The sequence below is a fragment of the Mytilus californianus genome, unplaced genomic scaffold (assembly GCF_021869535.1).
Source record: "Mytilus californianus isolate M0D057914Y unplaced genomic scaffold, xbMytCali1.0.p SCAF_10, whole genome shotgun sequence".
In the NCBI taxonomy this organism is placed as follows: domain Eukaryota; kingdom Metazoa; phylum Mollusca; class Bivalvia; order Mytilida; family Mytilidae; genus Mytilus; species Mytilus californianus.
The window spans coordinates 31,228,485-31,255,071 of NW_026262582.1; positions in this window are offsets into that span (position 1 = coordinate 31,228,485).

Sequence of the window (26,587 nt, forward strand, 5' to 3'; positions counted from 1 at the left end):
TACATGTTAGCATGATGAGAGCAGAAAATAGTATATCATAACTACAACTTCCATTGTTAAGTAAAATGTAACGATTTTAAAAGTTGCTCGCGAGCAATTGCATTTAAACGGGACAATTGTCACCTCAAGCTTAAGTGATTATGCTGTTGCTACACTCTTGATATCAATACAACGTGTTTTATTACGTGGTCTATTTTGGTATATGGTTTGAATAACAGGATTTGACAAAAAGAGGCGGAAAATACTACAGTGATACTCAAAATCCACAAATCGAACAAAAATTGACAACTCCATGGTAAGAAATAAGAGACGACGAAAATACCTGAAGGACAATATAATCGGCGCCTAATTTGACAACTCTCCACTAGAAGTTATTAACTAAAAGGTGATGATTACTCTTTAACTGGTTCAAGTGAAAATAAAGAAATTTCCCCGATTAATTTATGTATCCTTGATTTTTATGAATCTTAAATGTAATAAAAGTATTACATATCATTTACACGAATAAGAAATTATTTTACATAAAGCAAAATGTGGAATTCAGAATTTTGATAATCAGACAAGTCAACCAAACAATCAGATCGACATCTTTGCAGTTAATGCGATAAAAAAAAGTAGTAGTATCTTAATGAAAGCTGCTTTTTGTTGGCAACTTTATCAGATTTTTGTGTATGTTTGTTTGGAATTGTTTCAGTAAGTTGTGTTGTATATCAGATGTATGTTTACACAATGTATAACTCATGTGGCTGTTTGTGATCCTCTAACAATGTTTTCAATATGACGAGATAATTAACAACTGTCATACAAGTGAGAGGCTTAGCAAGCTATAAAAGCGGGGAAGACCCAACTCTGAAGAAAAAGCCTGCACAAAGTCAGGAATGTGACAGTTGTTTTCCATTCGTTTGATATCGTCGATTGTTTGTTCATTCTCAATTTACCTGTTTAATGGATGTACTTTTGATGGAAGGACATTTTTACTTAATTAAATCAAAAACACTTATAAACATCCTACCATTTAAAAAATACTGCATGCCTATAATGTAACAATTAGTTAATTGCTACCATATGTATGTTGAAAAATGCTACGTTTATGTGTGTAACAATTGTTTAAAGATAAACATATGATTAAAATATTGGTTTATTAACCTTTTTGTTTTTGATTTGATCTACCGCATCGACATTTCTCATGTCATGACTAGCTTGGTGGTTTTTATATAATTATGTAATCAGTGGATTTATATTTATAATACTGTACTGTAAGGTTATGGTTAATTAACTCATCATAGATACCAGGATTGATATTTATAATACTGTGCTGTAAGGTTATGGCCCGAACAGAAGGAATATCGTGGCTCAGAAATCAGTAGTTAAGTGCCAATCTGCCTAAGAATCAAGCAGTTGTGAAAACATGACAAACAAAAACCCACTCAAGTTGATATTAATTTATGTTCAAATTGTATAACAGTGCACGAATATAACATGCGTTTCCTTTTCCTGTTCTGGTAATTCAAGTTATAATTTGGTTGAAATGCACTAGAAATTAACAGTTAAATGGAGCTAGCTCCGTAATTTGCTATCATTCTAACCAAAAATTTTCTAGAGATTTCTTGAGTTCCCAGACAAGCAGAAACGAAAGACCTCCCATTTCTAACTCAGGATGAGGGTAACTTCAAAATAGGATGGTCAGGTCGGTGGGTTTTTTTCGGCCATGTTTTGAAATTTTTCTAAATTGCCTGATTCTTACAAAGACTGGCACTTTAAAATCTATAAAATCAGGTAGCTTAATCAAGTGTTAATCGCATACAAACTAATATTTGATTATATTTATAAACATGAAAGAAAATGTTGAAGAAACATGACAGTACTATCACATGATCCATATTTTTTAATTAACTTGTTTTAAGAGCATGTTAACACATTGGTCAAAAGACGGTTTTAGGGCATTAAGGCTACTGTTTAGTTAATAAAATTGAGAATGGAAATGGGGAATGTGTCAAAGAGACAACAACCCGACCACAGAACAGACAACAGCAGAAGGCCACCAACAGGTCTTCAATGCAGCGAGAAATTCCCGCACCCGGAGGCGTCCTTCAGCTGGCCCCTTAACAAATATATATACTAGTTCAGTGATAATGAACGCCATACTAAACTCCAAATTGTACACAAGAAACTAAAATTAAAAATAATACAAGACTAACAAAGGCTAGAGGCTCCTGACTTGGGACAGGCGCAAAAATGCGGCGGGGTTAAACATGTTTATGAGATCTCAACCCTCCCCCTATACCTCTAGCCAATGTAGAAAAGTAAACGCATAACAATACGCACATTAAAATTCAGTTCAAGAGAAGTCCGAGTCTGATGTCAGAAGATGTAACCAAAGAAAATAAACAAAATGACAATAATACATAAATAACAACAGACTACTAGCAGTTAACTGACATGCCAGCTCCAGACTTCAATTAAACTGATTGAAAGATTATGTCTTCATCATATGAATATCATGCACAATCCTTCCCGTTAGGGGTTTAGTATCATACCATCATAACATATATGAGAAGAACATAACCCGTGTCATGCCAACAACTGGTTTTTAAATAAATGTGTTTAGTGCCGATGCAAAGACCCTATAAGTGAATCAATATTAACGCCAAAATATGCAATCTTTAATGACCTGACAACAGTATCGTAACTATATCCCTTCTTAATAAGTCTATTTAAAGGTTTTGTTAGTTTCAGAGGTGAATACTGACATTTTTGTGCTTTATAAAGAATATTTCCATAAAAAATTGGATGTGAAATACCTGAACGTATAAGAAGTCTGCATGTTGAGCTATATTTACGAATGATGTCCTTATACCGAAGATAAAATTTAGTAAATGTTTTGACTAGTTTGTGATATCGAAAACCCTGGTGTAATAATTTTTCAGTAATTCATAAATTTCTCTCGTTAAAATCTAAAACACTGTTACATACACGAGCGAATCGTACAAGTTGAGATATATAAACACCGTAAGATGGTGACAAGGGAACGTCACCATCTAAAAATGGATAATTAACGATAGGAAATGAAAAATCATCTCTTTTATCATATATTTTAGTATTAAGCTTTCCGTTAATGATATAGATATCAAGATCGAGGAAAGGGCAGTGGTCATTGTTAGTATTAGCTTTATTTAAAGTAAGTTCAACAGGATAAATTTCTTTAGTATACATACTGAAGTCGTCATTATTGAGAGCCAAAATATCATCCAAATATCTAAAAGTATTATTGAATTTGTGTATCAGATGTTGTTTCGATGGGTCTTTACTGATTTTTGTCATAAATTGTAACTCATAGCAATACAAAAAAAGGTCCGCAATAAGTGGTGCACAGTTAGTCCCCATTGGAATTCCGATAACCTGACGATATACGGAATCTCCAAAGCGAACAAAATGTTATCTAGTAAAAATTCAAGGGCATATATAGTATCAAAGCATGTCCAATTGACATAGTTTTTTTGTTTATTGCTACTAAAAAATGACCTAAAAGAGTTTGAACATATATATTCACATTCTGACTTTTTAAATGCCCATTTAATTAGGTGTGTGAATTTTTTCTTAATGAGAATGTGAGGCAATGTGGTATATAGGGTAGAAAAATCAAAACTTTGAACAGATTCAAAATCACCAATATATGCATGCAATTTATCAAGTACTTCCAACGAGTTCTTGACACTCCAAAAGTAATTAATTCCACTATTTTCGAAGGCCTTATTTGAACAATTTATTATCAGGTTTTTGATTGTACCAAGTATATAATACACGTTCATGACCATTCACTATAACACATACAATAATAGACAAATAAGTTCTGAGGTTAGACTTAAAGTCCCCGAGGGTCAGATCAACCGAGTAACCAGGACCATCTCTTTTATTTTCAAATATATTGGTCGCGAGCTTCACTGAAGAGTAATTAATTGTCGAAATGTGCATCCGGTCCAGTAAAAGTAGTACCATTCAGGTTATTGATAGACAAATACGCCTTCCCTCGAAACGTATGGTACTTTTATAAAGATATATATGCTAGATATATTTACTGCTGTTGTGATGAGATGATTAAAGATGTAAATTTTCTACTTGACAACATCTTTGTATGTGTTAGCAATAAAGTTTATTGACATGTATTCCTATTGCACCAATTGCATCTCTTTAATTGTATCAATATTCTCCGAGTTGTGTTGAACACCGCAAGTTGGGGACCAAAGGAACATCACCACCCAAAAAAGAAAAATTATCAATAACAATTGAAAATGGTCCTTTTTGTCGTAAAATTGATATAGAGTTTTCCGTGTGAAACAGAAATATCTATATTTAAAATAGGATAGATATTGCGACTCTGGACTAGCTTTTCAGTAACTGCGAGTTCTCGTATTTGGGTGGTATGTGTCTATTGGTTTTATGGTAATTGTTTTTTTGATCGTACTGAGATTTTGAGTTAAGTCAATTGCAACAGGTTGTTACAGTTTGTTCTTATGTTGAGGTGTAATACATCTGTCCAAGGTTAGGTGGCGGGTTAGGCACTGACAACATGTCCAACCCCGTCACATTCTTTATATGCCTGCCCCAAGTTAGGAGCCTGTAGTTCAGTTTGGTTGTCGTTCGGTCATATTTGTTTTTCGTAAATTGTTTTGTTATAAATAAGGCTGTAAGCTTTCTCAATTAATTTTTTTCATATTTTTTATGTCAGAACCTTTTATAGTCAACTGTACGGTCTTTTTTCTCATTGTTGAAGACCGTATACGTACGGTTGCCTACGTCAACTTCATTTGAACTTGTGTAGATAGTTGTCTCATTTGCAATCATAACACATCTTGTCATTTTTATATAAGTCGGGTCTTTACTGAGTTTGTCCATTAGTACTAATTAATATCACTATATTGTACATTATGTAGCTACTTATATTTTGGCATTATTCAAGTTGTAATTGGCTTTAAACTTGATTTCAGTTACTGCAAATACTCTCAGATCGTTACTATGTGTTTTATGTCTTTTGTTAGTTGTTTGTTTTTTATGCATTGTGTCTGATGAGTTGAGTCTTTTTCTACTGATTTTATAGTAGGTCTTTTGTTGTGCTGAAAAACCACTGAAGGCTATGATAGAATGTGTAGCCCGCAAACTTGTTGAATATCGACACATTCTGTGTCCTGTCACAAGGAACCTGTAATTTAGTTGTTGTCGTGTGCATATCATATTTGTTTTTTTTTTTGATTTTTTAAATGCATGTATTAGTTTTCTCGTTTCGATTATTTTCCGTTTGACATGTCGGCATCTTTTACAACTTGTTTTTCTCATTGTTGAAGGCCGTTCGGTGACTTATAATTGCTTACCTTTACGCCATTTAGTATATAGTTAAAAGTTATCTCATAGGCTATTATACCACAGACGTGTTGTTGAAATGGTACTCAATTTGGCAAACAGAAGTTTTATTCAATTTCATGAGTCAATGTTTTTTTTTAAATAGACATCGACGCATAAAAAAATTCTAAACATTTATATTTTTAATAATTAACATACACAAGTAAGTGTTTAACGTTCAACAGACGTCATTTTCACTTTTGATAAAAAATAATCACAATTTTATCTCTGAAAATTCATTGTCCTTTGCTGGAACATTCGTATATTGTGTTTCTTTCTTTATAGTGTAAGCATCCAGTATTGTATCGCTTTGTGGAGCCTGTGAATATACAACAACAAAAAAATACAAAACCATGAATACTGTTGATTTTATTTCTTGTTGGATACAAATGTTCGTGTATTTTGTGGGTATTTATTAACGAAGTAAACATGTGCTATAGTCTTGTATGCAGACTTTGGCAAAAATAAAAAAATGTATATACACAAATACACATACTTCCGCTATAGACGAAAATTGATATCCACGGGAAAAAATTCAAAGCAGAATCAATAAAATAAGATCAATAAAAATGCATGATTATATGTTTTTTTTCTGGAAAGATTGTTTTGGAATCTCATTTATTCAATTGAAAACATTTATATTTGTGTAAAGACATGATTATATATTCCAATTTTCCCCATTGCATTGCACTTATGACCAATGTATGTATAAAGAAAGAAAGACCACTTATATTTTTTTTGGGGTCCAAAGCAATTATCGGAAATTACCCTCATGAAGAACACTCAAATCATACAATGAGAATATCAAGGACGTTTAAGTACCTGACCACGTGATGAGCTTACAAATATGACCAAAAGAATCCCACAAATATTTTCCGTCTCCATCTAATGTCAACTTTGCCTAAGGGCGGGTGGGTTTGGTCCTAGTTTTATTTAAAATTTCTGAATTGATCAACGATAAATTTAAGATATTTGTGTTTGAAATCATTTTATTGCAAAATTTAAAGCACTGACTACAGTTATTCATTGCCAAAATCAGATAGATTATTCAATCTCAAACAAGTTAAATGTTTTCTATGCCTACTAATATTTTCATGTTTATTAAAAACATTTGTACAATTTTTACAAACAGTACTTTTATTCTGTATACATTACACTTTATGAATGAAGTCAAAAGCGTTAATATAACGTCAATAACAGACAAATAGCAACTGCTCGAAGTGTGATATTTTTCTTCTTTTGGAATAAATATCTGATGATAAGGTAAACAGCATCTTTCCTTATGCATGTTATGTTTTATAAATCAAATTCAAATTTGACTTTTTAAGATCATCATCTGAGTATCATATTTAATACCTGGATATTGTCACAACTTTCCACGGTTTTTTTAATACAATAATAACGTTTAATGGTATAGTCCACACTTATCAATTAATTGGGAACCAAGAGGGTAAACAAAATGTTTGTGTCATGTATATCAAAATCTATTGGATAACATAACAAGACAAAGAACGTATTTTTTGCTGTGAATGTACTGATTTTGAGTCATGGATGGATACCCCATATCTATTTTTTTTGTTTAATGTTAACTCATCATAATGTGTATTACTTGTTCTTGTTTGTTGAAATTTTTTATGTTTAAACATATTGAACCACAAACAGTACCGTCGAAAGAAAACATACAGAAAGGCACACATATATATCCCACGATTACACATATAGAGTTATCCATTTTCTTGTAACCATTCATTATGTACTATGTTACAGCCTTAGACTAAGCCAACGGGGAAATTTGTTATTCGACTATGAAAAATGTACTTAAAATAATCTTTAATCTTATCTGCTGACCATAGTACAGAAGAAATAGTGACAATGTTATATAAAATACATTGTACATTGGCATTTGAAATTTTATTTTTCAACGTTATTGATAGATATTTTTGTACTTACATCTGTTATATAAGAAGCAGTCCAAGTCACATCATTTCTATTTGTTGGAACTCTTCTAATTACACAGATACATCCTAAAACAAGGAGCAAAACGCAGCCGCAAGTAAGTCCGATGAAAATCAGATCCTGCTCTAACTGGGGTAATTCATTCCAAATGATCACATTGAAGTGGGTTAGGTTATGGTTCAGGATTGTAGAGATGTTTGTACCTATAATATAATAATTAGCAATTTTTACCAATTAATTACAAATTACAACAATACTGTATAACACTTTTTCGGCATTGGCATGAAAATACGGATATTGTTTTTTTTTCCAAATATACTGTTATAAAATGTTAGAAATCATTTTAGATTAAGGAATGTATCTCCCTCGTGCAAAGCTCTGATTCCTTTCCAGTTTTGGCTATACTTTAGGTCCTTTTGGTTGAACATCTCTTCAACGTTTGTATTAGGTTTTGCATTTTTAAACATTTTGGCCTAGAGCATCACAAAAGAGACATTAATTGTCGAAATGCGCAGCTTGTGTTGTAACATTGGTACCGTTTATATTCATGATATTATTGTTTATAACTTTCATGCATCTGAAGCCCTTTTGAGTAGATATTTTCATCAGGAACGTTTAATGCCATTTATTTTAAAGCCAGGGATATATAGGAACCGAAACTGTTGATGAGCAATATGCCCAAAAAAACACATAAAAAAGCCAAATCCATCTAAAGTCATCTTTGCCTGAAGGACTTGAAAAATGTCTTAATAATTTATATTTTTTTATAAACGGACAATTTAAGAAAAGTTTGTTAGAGATCATGTCAGTTTCGAAAAAAATTACCATTGATCTTATAATACTATCGGGGACTAACAGTCCACCAACAGCGGTATCGACTCAGTGCTGTAAAAAATGAAAAACAACACTCAATACATTTCTGGTGTTGTAAACAATCAGACTAGCAATGTTTAATTGTATCTTACGTATATTTTTTACACAATATGAGTATAAAATCTCTTATTTTCCATCTCCCCTAAGAGATGCCGAAAAAGATTAGTTAAACTCGATTATGATAAAATTACAGACAGTCTATCCTCTCGGTCTTAACGCAATATCATGGGAATCGGTGATATATCTAGAACAGATTCTGTTAACATCTTGGATATAGTTTCTAAAACAGTACGTAAAAACCGTTTTCATGGGCATAGAACAAATCGCAATCAAAGAAAATTTCGTAATAACAATACAAATATTTCAGACCTAATTTCTATTTCAAAAAACAACGGTAGACACTATCTGTTAACCAAGCTCTGTTCTTTGCCTGTTAGTAAATTACACCAAATTTTAGAGGAATGCAACACAATTCCATTTTGCAGTCCTATGTATGAAATCGTCCAAATTATAATTGCATATTGTTATTCTAAATTGTTTCCCAGAATTGATCGCCCAGTAGATCACAAAAAACATTTTATTAAAATTAAATATGTCAATAAAGGTTTTGATTTTGTAAATATTGCCGGTATTTTTAATGATCATTCTGTTAAAGAACAAATTCCTGGCTATTTTGATAATACTGAACTCCCTCTTATTTGTTATGTTTACAACAAATCTACCCGGAAATATGTGTTTAATTACAGCGAAGTGTGTAAAGATGTTAATATCAGTGACAATACACCTACTTCATGAAATTGCAGTAAATCCGAATATATTTATGGCCCCAGTTCCCATGTTATAACAGGAGACCTTAACATCGATCGTGACCGAGAGTTGAAATCATTCCTCAGTAAAGGACCTAAATATCGTCCCCCGTCAATTATTAATTAGAATGAGTGTCGTAACATCATCCACGACTCACTCCGTACTTACTGCTCTAAATGGATAAAACGAGAAAAAGCTGACAAGAAATCATTAGATTCTTTTTTTAATTCGGTAATGCAAATAGTTGATATATGTATTCAACATTTGAAAGATCATTTTACTCCTAACAACAACCATAATAGCCCAATTTCCCGTATCAAACATAAGCTAAAAGAACTCGCCAAGGAATATATTTTTGTCCCGGCTGATAAGGCTACCAACAATATCATTATTGTTTGACATAAATTGTACATTGATGTTCTACAAAAGGAAATCATGAATTCACCAACATTCCAACTGACTCCATTTTCGGAAAATGACATCTGTAACAAACATAAACTTTTAGCTACTTCTTTACAAGCAGAACCAAATACAATGAAAGTTCCAACTATGTACTGGCTTCCGAAGCTGCACAAAACTCCTTACAAATATAGATTTATTTCGTCTTCAAGCCATTGTTCCATTACTAAACTATCTATTCTATTTACTAGTACACTTGGTACAATCAAAAACCTGGTAATAAATTGTTCAAATAATCCTTTGAAAATAGTGGAAATAATTACTTTTGGAGTGTCAAAAATTTGTTGGAAGTACTTGATAAATTGCATGCTTATATTGGTGATTTCGAATCTGTTCAAAGTTTTGATTTTTCTACCCTATAGACCACGTTGCCTCATAATCTTATTAAGAAAAAATTCACACACCTTATTAAATGGGCATTTAAAAATTCGGAATGCGAATATATATGTTCAAACTCTTTTAGGTCATTTTTTAGTAACAACAAACAAAAGAACTATGTCAATTGGACCTGCTTTGATACTATAACTGCCCTTAAATTTTTACTAGATAACATTTTTGTTCGCTATGGAGATTCCGTATATCGTCAGGTTATCGGAATTCCCATGGGGACTTACTGTGCACCACTTATTGCGGACCTGTTTCTGTATTGTTATGAGTTACAATTTGTGACTAAAATCAGCAAAGACCCATCGAAACAACATCTGATTCAAAAATTTGATAACACTTTTAGATATTTAGATGATATATTGGCTCTCAATAATGACGACTTCAGTATGTACACTAAAGAGATTTATCCTGCCGAACTGACTTTAAATAAAGCTAATACTAACAATGACCACTGCCCATTTCCTGGATCTTGATATCTTTATCTTTAACGAGAAGTTTAATACCAAAATTTATGATAAAAAAGATGATTTTTCATTTCCTATTGTTAATTATCCATTTTTAGATGGTGACGTTCCCTTGTCGCCATCTTATGGTGTTTATATATCTCAACTTGTTCGATTCGCTCGTGTATGTAACAACGTATTTGATTTCAACGAAAGAAATCTCAGTATTACTGAAAAATTATTACACCAGGGTTTTCGATATCACAAACTAGTCAAAACATTTACTAAATTTTATCATCGAAACAAGGACATCATTCGTAAATATAAACCAACATGCAGACATCTTATACGTTCAGGTATTTCACATCCAATATTTTATGGTAATATTCTTTACAAAGCACAAACATGTCGGCATTCACCTCAAAAGCTAACCAAACCTTTAAACAGACTTATTCGGAAAGGATATAGTTACGATATTGTTGTCAAGTCATTAAGGATTGCATATTTTGGTATTAATATTGATTCACTCATAGGGTCTTTGCATCGGAAATAAACACATTTATTCTTAAACCAGTTGTTGGCATGACACGGGTTATGTTCTTCTCATATATTTTATGATGGTATGATACTAAACCCCTAACGGCAGGGATTGTACTTGATTTTCATATGACGAAAACATAATCTTTCAATCAGTTTAACTGAGGTCTGGAGCTGGTATGTCAGTAACTGCTAGTAGTCCTTTGTTTATTTATGTATCATTGTCATTTTGCTTAGTTTCTTTTGTTACCTATTCTGACATCGGACTCGGACTTCTCTTGAACTGAATTTTTACTGTGCGTATTGCTATGTGTTTCTTTATTCTACATTGGCTAGAGGTATGGGGGAGGGTTGAGATCTCACAAAACATGTTTAACCCCGCCGCATTTTTGCGCCTGTCCCAAGTCAGGAGCCTCTTGCCTTTGTTAGTCTTGCATGTTTTTTAATTTTAGTTCATTTATATGTTTTGAATTTTAGTGTGACGTCCATTTGCACTGAACTAGTGCACAATTTTGTTTAGGGGCCAGCTGGGGACCACCTCCGGCTGCGGGATTTACTCGCTGCGTTAAAGACCCATTGGTGGCCTTCGGCTGTTGTCTGCTCTTTGGTCGGGTTGGTGTCTCTTTGACATATTCCCAATTTCCATTCTCAATTTTATTCGTTGCATTAGACCGCGCTTAGAACTAGATTATGTAGACCGTTTAGTTTAGACACAGTCAGTTCTTCTGGCCTTTATAAATTTAATGACATTAAAATGAAACTGTTGGTAGTATGCATAATTTACCAAAAAATAAAAGAAAAGAAAACAGCTAAAATAACGCATATATTATACAATTAGAAACAATCAAAAGCATACCATACCTACAATTGCCATTTTTTATTTTAGATGCAACGACTCGAGATAGAAGTAGGCAAATAGATGAATTAAACAGAGACCATGTGATATTTCAGGTGTATAACATGGCTTGTTTGTATCATCAGATGTGCAATAACAAGTTTATTAACACCTGAGGTGTCTGCGGGTTATTATCTTAGGTGCTAATAAAAATGGGATTCTAAACGTTATAAACCGTAAATACCATATGGCATGTATAGTGCATGTTCTGTTTATGTGTTAGATAAGAACATTTTAACGAAATATAGCTTTCCAGCGTCCATTCATTTCCTAAAATATTCCTGGTCTAATATGTTTCAATTTCAATGTACCAGAAAAGCACAAATGGGAAAATAATCAAAAAAATCATTTGAATATGAAAAAACCACAATCGTATTATTTTTCATCAGATTGGTTTTATTAAAAACTACGTTTTTGCAGTGTAGACAAAGACAAATTTCAGAGATAATATGAAATAGAATATGGTAATGCGTCAATGATATGACTGCATGAATTGAAAAACAAACGTCATAAAATAAGGATGTTTGACAATACAGTATAATTTTTACAATGTAGGAAGCTTCAAATTAATGAACATTGTATTTAAACTTTACAAACAATATAAATGACCTAACATTATTTCCAAATTTCTTTAATGGCATCATTACTTTGTACAACAGTTGTATGAATTTCAAGATTACCTTTGATAAAATATACATCACAAAAATGATCCATTCATGTGACGTGCAGTTTGTGGTGTCCTGTGCTGTCGTAAATTCATGTGAGGTGTCCGCTGTTATTCTGTGGTTTACATGTTGTAATGTACTATTATATAAGTTTTGTTTATGTATTTCTCTGTGATGAGAGTTCTTGCATTTGTTTGTACTGTATGTCTGTCACGTAGTGTTGTCATTTTAGCGGTATTTGTTAACATTGTCATATAAGCGGGGGGTTTAACTAGCCATAAAACCAGGTTCAACCCACCTCTTTTTTCTTAAAATGTCCTGTACCAAGTCAGGAATATGGCAGTTTTTATCAAATAGTCCGTTTCTATGTATGTTGGCGTTGTTTTTGTTGCAGTTCAGTGTTTCTGTTGTTCCGTTGTTTTCCTCCTATAGTTGATGTGTTTCCCTCGGTTTTAGTTTGTAACCCGGATTTGTTTTCTCTTAATCGATTTATGACTTTGGATCATCGGTATACTACTGTTGCCTTTATTGAGGACATTCCTGATTTTAAAGCACCAAATTCTGTGATATATGTATGATGAACAAAAACAAATATACCTTTCGCGCTGTTAAACCACTGTCCCAGTTATGTAAGTCTGGAGATTGTTCTTCAGTGTTGGACGTTATTTGCTGTCTGTCATACTAGTATTTGTTTTTCGTTTATTGTTTTGACATAAATCAGGCCGTTTGTTGTTTTCTCGTTTGAACTCTTTCACATAGTGTCGTGTCGGATATAGCTAACTATACAGTATTAGTCTTTGCTCATAATAAAAGACCATACAGTGACCAATAACTGCTTCAACCTGCTTGATTGGGACCCTGTTGAGCAGCTGTTTCAATGAAAACCACATATCCTTATTCTATATACATTAAACAATAATTGTTAAATTATTCCATATTAAACAAATCTCGTTGAAACTAACGGCAATCTAAAATAAAATATCTTCATACCAATATCTTTATACATGTATATGCAGCTGTTATTCGGTGTAGATTTTTATAATCAACGTCATGCTTAGCGACATATAAAAAGATGTGGTACGATTGCCAATGAGACAACTCTCCACAAGAGACCAAATGACACCAAAATTAATAACTGTAGGTCACCGTTCGGCCTTCAACAATGAGCAAAGCAAATACCGCATAGTCAGCTATAAAAGGCCCCGAAATGACAAATGTAAAACAATTCAAACGAGAAATCTGACGGCCTAATTTATGTACAAAATAATGATCGAAAAACAAATATGTTACACAGCAACAAGCGACAACCACAGGCTCCTGACTTGGGACAGGCAGGCACATGCAGAATGTGGCGGGGTTAAACTCGTTTGAAGGCGCCAACCCTCCCCTAACCTGGGACAGTGGTGTAACAGTACAACATAGGAACAAATTATAAAAATCAGTTGAAAAAGGTTTAACTCCTCAGATGGATACAAATAGATATACATATACCAAAAACACAGAGTGGACGTGACAGGGTACTTATACATCCTCACAACAAAAAAGACACTAAGTACATGAACTTTTTGCAATGCTTAAGAAAGAGAGAAGCGAAAGAAACCAAAGGGATATTCAAGGTCATAGGTCGAAAATTAACTGGCATAAAACGAAAAACGATGAAACGACAAACAACAGTATACAAAACACAACATTACAAACTTAAAACTGAGCAACATAAAGATCACCAAAAACAGAGGTGATCTTGGGTGCTTCCAAAGGGTAAGCAGATCCTGTAAGACCAAACTCGATGATAAGTGTAATTCAGTGATGGCAATTTTAAAGAAAATTTGTCGTTGGCCTTTCATAAATAATTCTGAAAAGTTTGGGAAAAATATGAGTAATTTAAGATGAAAATTTAAAAAAAAAGGTTTACTGACAACGGAACCCAGGCGGACTCGGACCCGGACGGATACAATCGTCAAATGAAACAAGATGTTGCAGGTCAAAAGAGGATGTGACCTTTGTTGACCAGGTGATCAAAATCAATAAAACCAAATGTATGCATCTTTTTATGAAAACGTTTCGTTTTACCAAACAGTGATAGATCCCGGTCTTTCAGGAATTTCAGTATATGTCGCCTGAAAAACTTGCATGTTCTAATACAGAGTAATCTACATTCAAAACTAAGCACAGTTGGTGTGGTTGACTATCAAATCACATATACTGTTATCCATATGATTTTTTCACACACGTAGTCTTTAAGTACCGTAATTTAAAAAAAAAATAAAATCGGAACACAAAACCATTCAAATTCATTGCCACATAGTACATTTTTGTCAATGAGGAAAATAATGAAGCATATGCACAATAAACAAATTCAAACCAATAAACCATTCACAAAAAGTATATTTTTTTTAAAGCAACATTGAAAGAACTAAAAGTGTATCATACCTTCAGCTGTCATTGTTTAGTAAGAAGTGATAGATAACTATATAAACTTGTCACATCTAGTGTAAATTAATAATTATTTATGGAACTATAAACAACTGTCATACAAGTCGGATGTTTAGCTAGCTTTTAAATCAGGTTTAAGCCCACCATTTCCTTTGCAGAATGCCTACACAAAATCAGGAATACGACAGATGGTTTTCTTTCGTTTCGTTAGTGAAATAGTCTAACGTTTTTATTTTGTCAGATTTTATGGACTTCTCCCTTTTTTGAATTACCTTCGAGTTTGGTATTTTTGTTTATACTTTTTGATTGTATTTCTGACGGTACAAATAACACGAGTTATAAAAAATAATGACATATCATACGTTGTATTACGATACACAGTTGACAGTTATACAGACCACTCTAATAGTGGGTCTCATTGGGGTCTAAGCGTGACGCGGGATTGGCCGATTTTTTTATGTCAAAGTGTGAAAGTCAAATAGTTTAGCGTGAAAACGGGAAACGAAGTCGGGTGGGACACGGGAAATTACATGCGCTATTACGGCAACGAGAAGCCGGATACGGGATTCTGACAAAACAATAAGCGGGATCCGGGATCAGACCACCAACTTTTACTTTATGGATTGTATAATATGTGCAACAACTGTTGATGGAATTTCACATATTTCCAAAAATGTCTGAAGGAAATGTGCATCACTTTTAGTGCAGACAAAAATGGAAAACTGCTCATGATTCTTTAATAATATGAAGAAAAATCTGAACGTATCGCTCAGACATAAGATGAAGAAATTGATGATAAACGATTGAAAATAAAGGCTGGAAACACTTTAAAGGCTAACAAATTGTTAGTGTTGGTATTTGATTTTGTATAGACCAATGGAAATAGGTTGATAATATTGAAGACTTGATCACTTTAAGAGGCCACTAGTCTGAGTTCCAAATTTTAAGATTGTCGTAAGAAAAATTCGTTTCACAGTCTGCTAGTGACCTAATACAATACATATCGCTAGCACTTTGTGTAACTAATATTCTATATGTATATATTTCTTAGAAGAAGTTTAAGCAATCCAACAATAGAAAATACCACCAAATAAAAATATAGTTTTAAAAAAGTCTCAAGCGTCGAGTGTAGATGCAGTATGTTAACCTTATCGATCGACAGGATGAAAACAAGAAAAAAAATCATTAGTCATTATTGATCTGAACAGCTATTAAAAGACTAAACAATTAATTATTTAGGTATTATGTACCTGTACACAACAATATCATATTGAATTGTCTGAAAAGCTATACGGAACAGTATGAAGTGACTGAAAAGCTACGGAACAGTACTGAATTGTCTGAAAAGCTACAAAACAGTACGGAACAGTACTGAATTGTCGGAAAAGCTACAGAACAGTACGGAACAGTACTGAATTGTCTGAAAAGCTACAGAACAGTACTTAATTGGCTGAAAAGCTACGGAACAGTACTGAATTGTCTGAAAAGCTACGGAACAGTACTGAATTGTCTGAAAAGCTACGGAACAGTTCTGAATGGTCTGAAAAGCTACGGAGCAGCACTGAATTGACTGAAAAGCTACGGAACAGTACTGAATTGACTGAAAAACTACGGAACGGTACTGAATTGACTGCTAGCGAATTGTCTAGAAAGTATTGAACTTACCGCAGTGGAAGTATGAAAGTTAACTAAAAAAATGAACTTAAGATAAAAATGAGTTTTAAACTAAAATTCATTCTAGTGAATGAGAATAGTAAAAGCCAGAGACGATGTCATTTATTTCTGACGATATTTAGGTTCGGGATTTCTCTTGGTAGTTTAGCCATTTTTAACATCACGATATTTTACGTTGAATCCACCAGTTTACAAATGCTCGATTTCTCTTACAATGTATTTCACTATATTGTTTATGTTGCTTCCCACATCAGTATTAGCGCGTCCGCAATCATGTTTAATCCCGCCACATTTATTTTTTGCCTATGCCAAGTCAGGAGTAATTCAATGGTTTTCATTTGTTGCTGTTTATCATATTTGTTTTTCGTTTATTGCTTTTCACATAAATCAAGCCTTTGTCATATATGTGTTTCCTATTTCGGAGCCTTTAATGGATTGATATACGGCATAGGCTTTGCGCATTGTTAAAGGTAACATATAGTTGCTAACCTTATACGACATTTGGTCTCTGGTTAAGAGTCGTCTTATTGGAAATCATACCACATCTTCTTATTTCTTTTTTAAAAATGATTGAAATAATCAAACAAAAGACACTAGGGTGATACCTTGTCACCCAATGGTAAAAGGAGAAGATTTTCGAAAAATAAAAAAAAAAAAAAGAATAAGATCTGTGTATTTCTTTAAATTTCACCGGAATACCAGTTGCTTTAACCTAGCTTATTTGATCAAAATCAAAACTGGATTGATCAAACTATCTTACATTGTAATCATCGTGCATTTGTTCATTGGTCTGGTTTGCTAAATATATAGTTCCTTTTTATGCCTGTTTATGCCCGTTATGGATGATCGTGCATCAGCTGACCGCGGCTTTGTTTCACTTAGCCTTACTACAGCCCTGTCATCTTTTCCTCGATAATGACACCTCTGAATGCGAGTTTACATACGTATTTGGAAATGTTGTTGACTCAATTGATTTGAAATAATTAACCTTCTGATTAATGCACTATATGGAACGAAACGATAGTTTAAATATGTTTACATCTCACTTTAAGAATGACGTCAAACGCGTCTAAAAATATAGAGATAAACAGTTTAAAGTGTGATACTTATCTTGTTTCTGAATTATGAAAAGGTTAACGACAAAATAGGAATTGTGTTGTTATTTTCCTGATCAACCTCAAAAATTCCTCTCTACAGCTATGACAAACGAGACGATTTTAATTTTGAAATTATAAATTTCCCTCACCTTAGCAGCAATATACCAATTTCACCTGCACATGGGATAAACATTTCCCAACTCATTCGGTATTCAAGAGCTTGCAGCTGCTACTCACACTTTATAAAACGTCACCAGTGTCTGATCAGAAAGTTGATGAACCAGTGTTATGTAATGTATATATAAATATATATATATCTCCCAGTTGAAACGATATTCCAGGACTTGTATTTCCCATCATTATTTCCTTGATAGAGGATTGCTGCTCACACGGAAGCTGGCAAACCAAGAGTTTCAAGTGGTGAAGTTGAAATCATCCCTTCGTAAATTTTACGGACGAGTTGGTTGGCCGTTACGGAACATCTGTTTCACAGACGACAGCGGATATGTTCTAATTGTCGTAACTACAATCCCGTCCCCGTTTCCTGGAATGTGACTTACCGAATTAAACTTATTACCGGGTGTATACTAACATGAGCAACACGACGGTGCAACATGTAACATGTAGAGCGGGATCTGCTTACCCTTCCGGAGCAACTGAGATCACTCCCAGTTTTTGGTGGGGTTCATGTTGCTCAGTCTATAGTTTTTTATGTTGTGTTTTGTGTACTGTTGTTTGTCTGTTTGTCTGTTGGTCTTTTTCCTTTTTCTTTAGTCATAGTCTTGTCAGTTTATTTTCTACTTACGAGTGTGAATGTCCCTTTGGTATCTTTCGCCTCTCTTTTTCAAAGAACGTCTCGTCCTTTTTCTAAAGTTCATCGGACGATACAAAGACCGTGTTGATAAATATTCTGTAGCAACTTCACAAATAATACATCATGGTCTTGAAGTATAGATTCTTGGTACTGACGTTGTTTATCGTCTTAATTACGTCTTTTTATTTGTCTTTGTATATTTTTAACCGTGACTGTTAATTCCGTTTTTTTATATATACTTTTTGTGAGGCTTGGTATATGTACATCCCGTCATTGTGATATTGTGCTATGGTCATTTTTGTATTCTTGTCTTTCATTTTTGCTCATTTTCTTTGTCTATAGAGTGTTTATATGCCATTTTCGTTTTTCTTTGTTGGAATAGTTATTTGTTTTTTATAGTGATTTAGATTATAACACAATGTTGACGGCTGTACCCCAATTTTTGACATTTTTAACTATTATATAAATAAGAATATGTGGTATGAGTGCCAATGAGACAACTCTCCACCCAAGTCACAATGTATAAAAAAGTAAACAATTATAGGTCAAAGTACGGCCTTCAACACGGAGCCTTGGCTGACACAGAACAGCAAGCTATAAAGGGCCCTAAAATGACTAGTGTAAAACAATTCAAACAGTAAAACCAACAGTCTAATCTATATGAAAAACGAGAAACGAGAAACACTTATGAACCACACCAACAAACGACAACAAAGGAACAACAGGCTCCTGACTAAGAACAGGTGCATACAAATGCAGCGAGTTTAAACGTTTGAACAGGCGCCAACCTTCGATCACCCTAACCTGAAATAGTAGTGTAACATATTAACAACATATAAAGACACGCTATAAAACATCAATTGAAATAGCTTAGCTCGATCAAAAAGACATATAAACAAAAACAAGTAAACATACACTGAACGAATAAGTTTGATCTATGACACAATATAGATACAATATAAAAAAAAAGATGTAGGAACAATGTCAAAAAGGCAAGTCTAAATTTAAATGTACTGATTTTGTTGTTAGGAGTACGGAAAAACATTTTTACAAAATGAATAAATTTGTTGATCACAGTTCGAGTACAGAAGTGAAAATTTATCGTCATACTAAATACTTATCAAAGGTTGTACATATAAAAAATAGTGAGACGAGATATAACACAAAATAGGTAAACATTGAATAGAAGAAATGCATTACAAACTGTGTCAACAGGTCAAATAAATATTAAAAAAAAAACGATTTGAAAGTAGTTGCAGTTACTGAAAGTTAGTTAAAAGCCAAAAACAAATAATAATAGAAAATCATGCATCAGAGACTAAAATCAATTAAAACACATCACATGGATTTAGTGTTTTAACGCCATGGACAGTCAAAGAAGACATGACGTGTGCAATGCCAAAATAAAAGTATCGACAGGCAGTAGGATAGATAGGATTTAACCTTATAATAAATATGTATCATGTTATATATAGATAAAGCAATCTCTAAATAGAAAATAAACGTGGATGTGTTTTTATACATCCAAAAAAACATTTGAAAAGAATACAAATTTAGTCATGTTTTAATTTCTTAATGACAAAATCGATATTATGTTTGATTGTTTTGCTCACACATTGTTGTCAATATAATGGAATTCTATGCGACTGCTATACAAGTGACAGGTTTAGCTAGCTATAAAACGAAGTTAAAAAACTTTAAACATTTCTACACAAGGAAATACCTGAACCAAATCAGGAATATGACAGTTGTTTTCCATTCGTGTGATGTGATTTTGCAATTTGATAAAGGGTTTTCGTTTTGAATTTTTCTAGGAGTTCTGTATTTTTGTTATTTTACTTTTTGTCTGAATCTCAGAAAGTGGTCTGTCTTAACAACCTCTGCATTTTCCATGAAAACTCTTTTAGTCATAGAATAGCTTTTGATTATGTTAAAAAAAACTTTCTTAAAATACAATGAAGGTTTCACTACGTTAGTGTTGTAATCACGACGACGATATAACGGATCGCTATGTCTAACTTTCTCGAAAAAATGTTGCCTAATATCAGGTCCATGTTAAAAGTTACGACCAATCAAATCTTGGTCCGCAATACTGTTTAATGAATAATTAAAAGTCTTGTGATTATGGTGATGTTTTATTTGCTAAAATGAGTTTTTCATTTGTTATTGGTGTTTTATTGACTGTTAGTATGAAGAGGGGCGAAAGATACAAAAGGGACATTCAAACTCAGAAGTCGAACATAAACTGAAAACGCCATGGCAAGGCATCCCTTTAAAGGTTACATGCACTCAATAATATTTTGACTGACCAGTGCTTTATTCCACTTGTCTTTACTACAACCCTGTTCACATTTCCTCGATTATGACACCTCCAAAAGCGACTTGCACATGAATAATCAGAACGACAATTGCTCCACCTGGCGGAGGATCTGCTTACCAATTCGGAGTTGAACCAATTTTTTTGTCGGGGCACGTGTTGCTTTATCTGTATTTTTCTGTGTAATATTTTGTTATTGTCTTTTAAGTCGTTTTTAATTTCGGTTATGACAGGATCTATTTTTTTTTTAATCTTCAGTTTCGGTGGCAGATACATGTAAATCAAAATTAACAGAAACTGGGCTCAAGTTACTTTCACACATGGATGTGCGTTTATGTGTTTGTGTGTGTCTGTATTTTTGTGCCTATATATGTGTCTATATATTTTAAAATGTTGTTGAATGGATTATTTTTGAAATAATTCACCTTTTGATATTAGTACTTTTTTGAAGATAGCTCTACTATTATTTTTAACATGTTTACATCTCACTTAAAGAATGACGTCAAACGCGTTAATATCAATTCAAATATAGAGATAAACAGATTAAAGTGTGATATTTCTCTTATGATAAAATGGGAAGAAATATATTATCTTTGTTGTTTTCATGTCCAAGATCAAAAGTCAAAAGTCTGATTCTCAGAAGGTGGTCTGCTTTAACAACCTCTGCGTTTTCTATAAATTGTCTTTTGATTAAAGGATAGCTATTTCAAAGTTTAATAAAATACCACGAAGGTTTAACTATGTAATTGTTGTCTCTCAGGAACATTCACTTGAAACTGTATCTTTATGTTAACATCCAAATCTAACTAAATCCAATTATCAGTAGTTAAAACACGGAAAATGAAAAACAGAAATTTTCAAAATGTTTGCTTTTATACTATTTTTTCTATTCTAAAATACTTCTGTCCAAGTTTCCTTAAGGTGGTACCTAACACTACAGGGAGATAACTCTGTAAAAATCAGCTAAACGTTTTAATTACGTTGTATTGTTAAGGAAATATTAAGCTTCTCAATGATCAAAATTAGTGTTTGTCAAACTGCTATATAACCAACGAAATTTTTCTGATAAAGTGGTTGGTTCAAATTTTTTGAAATTTTTATATTTTTGTCAAAGGGTCAAAGTAAACATTTTGTCAAAATTTTATGAAAATTAAACGAGCCAAATTAATATTAGTCAAGGTGTTTGGTACCACCTTAAATTCCATGAAGGATCGACTTTTGAAGACAAAGAACACATATCATAACATCATATGGCTATTGTTGATAGCTACGACAGTACAGTACAACATATGGCTATTGTTGATAGCTACGACAGTACAGTACAACATATTTGAAAAATAAAACATAGAAACATACCGATAGTATGATTTACATAGAAGCTTATACGGTTGACACATGTGGATCAGGATCTCTGCTTACCTTTCTTGAGCACCTGAAATCACCCCCGTTTTTTTTGTGGGGTTTGTGTAGCTGAGTCTTTGGTTTTCTAAGCTGCGTTTTGTGTGCTGTTTTTCTTTTTTTTCCCCATGCTATGGTCAGTTTGTTTTCGACTTATGATCTTGAATTTCCCTTTGATATCTTTCGCCTCTCTTTTATAGTTGTAAAATATTATTTCAATTAAGAACCAGCTTTATTGAAATGAATCTTAAAAGGTTAATAGTACTGTAATTGTAAGTACTACTTACATGACTTAAGCAATTTAGATCGTGATTTTGTATGACATTGGTAAGTAGATCAAACGAAATCTATCGTTAAATAGCATAATAATTAAACATTCCTTTATTGAATGTTTTCCGTTAGAAAAAGATGATGGTTTGTATTTTCCTTGTTTAGTAGGTATAAGGATCCAGTATTCTGTGAATGTATTTTTAAAGTACAGAAGTGAACGAACAATCGCTTTTGATGCATTGGAATGAATTGGAAGACAACTTGGTTAAAAAAAACTATTGATCAATGTACTGTAAACAGAAGATGGTATTCAGATAGAATGAAAATAACTAATAATAAAAAAAAAAACCGGAACAGTACAAGAAAAGCATGGGACTGACATAATGCACAACCCGAAATTTGCAAAATAATTAAGAACTTTGAGACATGTGCGCAGATGAATATTAAACGAAGCAAGGCAATAAATCCATATTATTAACACGAGGGTCTGGATGGAGATCCTTCATTATATTCTTTTATTTACTTAATCATTTATCTTTATTCTTCATATTTTTTCACCCATTATATATTCTCTATTCTTTATATTTTCTATCCCATTATTCTCTTTTCTATAGTTGTTTTGTCATTTTTCTCTATTCTTTTTTTTTTGTCCCTTTTCTGTACTTTTGCCCACTATTATCTATTCTGTATATATACCCATCCAGACACTCTTACATGCTATTCAATGGTTTTAAACAGGTGGTTTTGTTAGTAATGAACGCGCATCTAATTAAAACGGTTCTAGTATCATTGTGCAATGCAAAAAAGTACTAGAAAAACATGGTTAAGAGTCTGTTATATTATTTTAGGACATTCGTCAGTAAATCAAGCCAAATCAATGCTTTGCAAATACTGTAAACATTCAATAAGTAAGTATATTAATCGTTGGCATGTTTCATTTACATCTGCTATATCTAAACAGACAAAAATGTAAGCGTTACAAAGCCCTTCCTGGTTCTTAGATTGTTTAGTAAATGATCGGATCCAGAATTTTCTAAAATTACTATGAATACATACGTTCGGTTCAGGCCCGTAGTCAGGGGGTGAGGGTGTTCTTTTTTTAATCTATAACATTTGCAGTGTTCAAGTAAAAATATGATAAGCATATATATGACTTAAAATAAAAACCACATAAAAGAATTTGATCAATCAAAAAGAAAGTCTGCTTGTCCAGACCAGCAATGTGTGCTATATTCAACTGTATGTGTGTATTTACTTTCATATTTCCTAGTGTTTTGTGTCTCTGCCATTCCAAACTTCTAACATTGATTCGATTAATCAGTAACCAATGGATGTATCTTTGACAAATTCGAGTTGTGGGACCTTAACTTGTCATATTTGCATGTTTTCGTTCGAATTTATTAACCTAAGCAAATTAAGAAAATATGCAAAATCATCTTAAAACTTTAAGAAATCTATTAAAAATTGTGTGCATTTTCGATGTTGAAGTAAAACATATTAAGTGCCAATCTGCCTAAGAATCAGGCAGTGGTGAAAACATGACAAACAAAAACCCACTCAAGTTGACATTAATTTATGTTCAAAATGTATAATGGTGCACGATTATAACATTCGTTTCCTTCTATTCTGGTAACTCAAGATATAATTTGATTGAAATTCACTAGAAATTAACTATTAAGGGGAGCTAACTCCGTGATTTGCTATCATTCTAACCAAAATTTAAGAATTACCAGACACGCAGAAACAAAAGACCTACCATTTCTAACTCGAGATGAGGGTAACTTCAAGAAAGGATGGTTAGGTCGTGGGTTTTTTTCGGCAATGTTTTGATTTTTTTTTCAAAATTGCCTGATCCTTACAAAGACTGGCACTTAAGTGTCACCTCTTTACTCAAATTGAGCATGTCTGTTTAAGTTTCATCCTTCTTTGCTGCCATTTAAAGGATGCAGAGATGCAAAAATATGAAAATCAAAAACACTGGATTTGAGTGTAGAATTGTTTGGACAAACTGTAATAAGCAGACAAAATAGTACGCAGACTTCAGTTATGATATTGACTCCTTTCCAGGAAACGGCAGAACACATGGAAATTTAAAACTTAAAGAAAATTGCTATAATTGCTTTTCACAATAATATACAGACATAGAGTATAAAATCAATCCATTTACTGTGTTATCCATAACTTTATTTTGTAAGTTACGTTTTTGTGTATTAATATATGCTATTAACTCGGGATATCTTTTATCACATTTATGAAATTACATATTAATGGAATGCTGTTTTTCTATTTTATCTTCGATGCAACAAGATCTGCTTTGGACATCTATATACTTACACAAAAGAATTGAGTGTAAAACACCTACTAGTATGGGGTTTCAATAAACAAACTTTCAATACAAAATGACCAGGGCTAATATTTTGTCCACATAATAATCTTTGGAATTTGCCTACGCAAAACAAGGACTTGCCATAGAAATACATATTTGCAATAGCCAATGTTTACCTTAGTAAACAACAATTGGCAACAGCCAATTTTACTTTTTGTAAATATAAAATAACTGCCAATGAGACAACTATCTAGTAAACAATTAAGCGTATTTAAGGAACTATAGGTCATCATACGTCCTTGAACAACGAGGAAAACCAATATGCCCTTACATGACAAAATACGAAACAATTTGTATGAAAACAGGAACGGCCTGATTTATGAAAAAAACAATGAATGAAAAACAAATATGACAGACAATAAACCGTTATCCGTACAGAAGAAAGCAATATCCAAATATCTTACCTCGGTGTTAAATTGACATCCTCCAAAATTAGGCGTAAACAAATACCAATGAGCCGACAATGGATCGGATATAAATCTACCGGCTTGCCAAACAACACCCTACAAAATTTAGGATTTGACATTCCGCCTCCAACAGGAACTCTACAGGTACAGTCAAACCTTAACAAAAATCCCTTCATCTATGAAATGATACAAAAAAAAGTCCCAAACAACCTACGGCAGAAAAATCTTTCATCAACAAAAAGTCCGAAGCAACCTACGGGAACAAAACTCCTCATCCAACTATTTATCTGCAATACACTACACGAGGGTCTGGGCAGGGTTTACACTACACGAGGGTCTGGGAAGGGTTTACACTACACGAGGCTCTGGGCAGGATTTACACTACACGAGGGTCTGGGCAGGGTTTACACTACACGAGAGTCTGGGTAGGGTTTACACTACACGAGGGTCTGGGCAGGGTTTACACTACACGAGGGTCTGGGCAGGGTTTACACTACACGAGGGTCTGGGCAGGGTTTACACCACACGATGGTCTGGACAGGGTTTACACTACACGAGGGTCTGGGCAGGGTTTACACTACACGAGGGTCTGGTGGGCAGGGTTTACAGAATAGAAATCAATGGCAAAAAAAATAATGGAGAAAAATTTTCAGGGAAACGAGCAGAGCGAAAGAGCTTGAAAACATACACTGCAAGAAGGGACCAAAGAACACAACATGCCAGAAAAAAGAAAAAAACCAACAATAGAGAACAAAAAACCGTCTTTTCCGTCGCAGATCCCTACTCCAATTCTCCGGTGAAAAACCGATAAACACCAAAACACAGAAAAAAAAAAAACAACCATTGCTGTCGACACTCAATTTATCCAAAAGCAAGTCATCTGCAGCACAATCAGATAACTTTTGAGCATCCAGAGCAAAAATTCAACCAAGACAACGAGAAATGTAATGCAGACAGATCCCAACTGTACTCTGCCACAAACTGTGATAAATGCCAACACAGGAACAAGTCTTTATTCAAAGTTGTCTTTCCTAAACGTCCAGTGGCGAATATTGAATTCAAAATAAGGACGAGAACAGAATAATAAAAAAGCAGGGTCTACAAAGCGATTTGACTGTTTGTCGGCAACGTTGGACTGTCACTAGAAATTAAAGATACATGTACATTTTGCCTTGCACAAGACCAAAACATTTTACTTTCTCTCCCAATAATTTAATAACATAAAAAGGTCAAAGGGTCAGTTTACATCTGTAGAAAGTATTCTGGTTGGATTATAATGTAAAAAGTAAAATAACAAAAATACCGAACTCCAAGGGAAATTCAAAACGGAAAGTCCCTTATCAAATGGCAAAATCAAAAGCTAAAAACACATCAA